This window comes from Cibotium barometz, chromosome 12 (genome assembly GCF_041138505.1).
Source record: "Cibotium barometz isolate CiBa-2024 chromosome 12, ASM4113850v1, whole genome shotgun sequence".
In the NCBI taxonomy this organism is placed as follows: Eukaryota; Viridiplantae; Streptophyta; class Polypodiopsida; order Cyatheales; family Cibotiaceae; genus Cibotium; species Cibotium barometz.
The window spans coordinates 34,975,052-34,978,185 of NC_141057.1; positions in this window are offsets into that span (position 1 = coordinate 34,975,052).

Below are 3,134 nucleotides of genomic sequence, written 5' to 3' on the forward strand. Positions count from 1 at the left end.
AAGAATCTAAGAACTTCTATGCATAAAACAAGAGCACAACTTTACGATTATGTTTTGGAAATATTTAAATTCCTATACACAATGTCAAATTTCATGTTTCACTCTTGTCATGGGGGTGAAAATATGTGCTTTTTCCTACATAATTGATATGTTTTAACTAAGGAATTTGGGTGATAGAGTCAAGTGAACTTGCATCATCACATATATACACATTATATTTATTTTAATGGATTATGCGGGGTGATTTTTATGCACTTGGATGTGCATAAATGTGTTGTGGATGTATCAAATTAATGTATGGTTTTGTTTCATGAGTGGCACATAGAATTTGATTAATTTTGGCAATTTTTTGAGCATGATGGAGTAGGTAGATTCTATGCATAAAATTGTGGAAAATCAGAGAAGGGAGTTTAAGCTTTATGCATAAAATTAAAGAAGGGAGTTTAAGTTTTATGCATAAAATTAGAGAAGGGGGTTTAAGCTTTATTACATTTGAAACTATGGATTGAAAAAAGATAATTAACAAGTACACCAAAGCTAAGCTTTGTTAATTGTTTGAATGAAAGCTACACCTAATGAACAACTTGGTCATAGAAGGGACTTGGGAAACCTCGAGGGTAAGCCCAACAACGAGGACTTGGGATGATTTTATAAGATTGTTTTCTTGGAGGCCTTTGTTATGTCCACATGTTCTTCCTCCAAGAATTACCTTATGATTATATCAAAATGAGGTAAGGTAAAATTTTGAGGATGCATTGCACTGTGCTTGCGCATATCTAGGTGGTAGCTATTGTAGCAGCAACCTTCCCTTTGTTACCTAACAATATGCCTTGTCTTTTGAGGTATCAAAGTCGAAGTCTCTCGAGAAAGACCTTTAGAAGATTTTATTGTGAACCCTAATGCTCACAAAAAGAGGGCATGATTTAAAAGCCACAGGCAAGGCCACTAAGGTGGTGGCAAAAAGCAATGCACTACCAGTGCATGCTCACTTAGTGTCTTTAGACTGGTATTGTTCGAGGTAATCCACTTACTTCTTCTATTCACTGGTATTGATGTCTATTCTTTCAATAAAATTTTGTGAGAATTTTCATTTAAACATGGGGATGATTGGTCCACATGACCTTGCCCAGGTAACATGTGAAATTATGGCATCCTTCATGTTGTTTTTTTTAAATGATGGTAGTATTCACAATTTTATTGATGCTTCTCTTGTCCAAAGGTTACATATCCCAGCGATGCCGAGTGACCACCAACAATGTGATCAATCCAGCTCTAAATGCATGTCCCAGTGTTAGCAAAGAAAAGTTCTCTAGCATAATGACAACCATCAGAATTTTCTGATGTAGGAACCTATTCACCACCAAGGAGCACTAAAGAAATATGCTTGAAATGCCTAGTGAACATGGTAAGGAAACTAACGTGTAGAGGGAGATGCCTAGCCCTTAGAGAAGGGAAAGTGAGCTGATGATAACACAAGCATTGGTTTCAAGTATGCCAACCACTAGGCCCATTACGCAAATTTTGCAAGCTCAAGGAGGGAAGCCCAAGGGGGGAGATCTATAGTGTGCAACATGCCAACGTAAATGATCAATGCACTAATGTCCACATTAACCATTAATGGTGTCCACTTTGATTATGAAAAGATCAAGAAGGTCTATAAAGGGCCAATTGTGTGAAGACCAAGTCAAATCCTTTTTAGAATTTGTCAACTTCTTCTACACATTCATCTAGAACTATGCAAAGGTTACATTACCTCTTTGGAATCTTTCTAAGCATGTGAAGAAAGACAAGTATAATAAGTACAAGCCTATCGAGTGGATTGAGGAGCTGGATAGATGTTTCAATGAGTTGAAGCATCATACTACTAAAGCTACTATATTATAGATAGTAGATCCAAGTAAACCATTCATGGTTGAAATGGATGTTAGTGATTTTGCCATTGGAGTTGCATTGTTCTAAGATGGTAGGCAAATTGCTTTTGAGAATAAAAAGCTACCTGACCCGCAGATTAAGTGACCTATGCATGAGCTCTTTGTTGTTATTTGTACTTTGAAAAAGTGGAGACATTACATCTACGTCTCTACTTTTATGGTATTTGTGAATAATTCATCTTACTTTTATAATTCTCCAAAGTTTAGGGGAAAAAAGACTTGTTGGTCATCTAAGCTTAAGTAAGAGTTTGATTTTGAGATCCATTATCGAAAAGAATCTACTTCTAAAATAACATCTCAATGATGCAACTTGCTTATTTGTTTATCATGATAAGTTATCTACCCTTTATGGTTTGCTCATCTACAAAAGACCAAAGAGTCTATGAGACCAAAAGTGTTACAATGTGTCCATGAAGTGATGGAATCAAGGAGAGAGAGAATGTTCTACGAAAAAATATATGTCAACATGGGTTGGTGGGTGGGTGGGTGTGTGTGTGAGCAAGGAAGAAATGGAGGGGAGCTTGGCTATACATGCACTCCCAAAAGTGGAGTTTAGTAAACAAGGATGGCATGTATAAAATTGTCATTCTCATGTGCCCATATGCGTGTGTGTGTGTGTGTGTGTGTGTGTGTGTGTGTGTGTGTGAGAGAGAGAGAGAGAGAGACTATTAACACTTACAAAAGACCAGAATCTATGAAACCAAAAGTGTCACAATGTGTCCATGAAGTGATTGAAATCATGAAAGAGAGATGGAATATTGTACCTAAAAAAATGTGTGTGGGGGTGGATGTGCATGTAAGAGAGAGAGAGAGAGAGAGAGAGAGAGAGAGAGAGAGAGGATGTTACATCTTACGTGTGCATGTAAGAGATGGAATATTGTACCAAAAAAAAAGTGTGTGGGGGGTGTGCATGTGAGAGAGAGAGAGAGAGAGAGAGAGAGAGACTCTAGAGGATGTTACATCTTACATGTACACCTAAAATGGAGAGACTAAACTCTAGAGGATGTTGCAACTCACATGTGCACCTAGAAAAGAGAGGCTAGAGTCCAAACTATGTTGCAACAAACATGGTCCTTTACAAAAGAGAAGGATAATGAGTCAAACATTGGGAAAAATTAAAAGATAGAGCTCATCGAAGGCAAAGCTAGAATAACTATTAAAAAGTAGGGTCATAATTTATATATTTTTTGAAGATTCCAAACA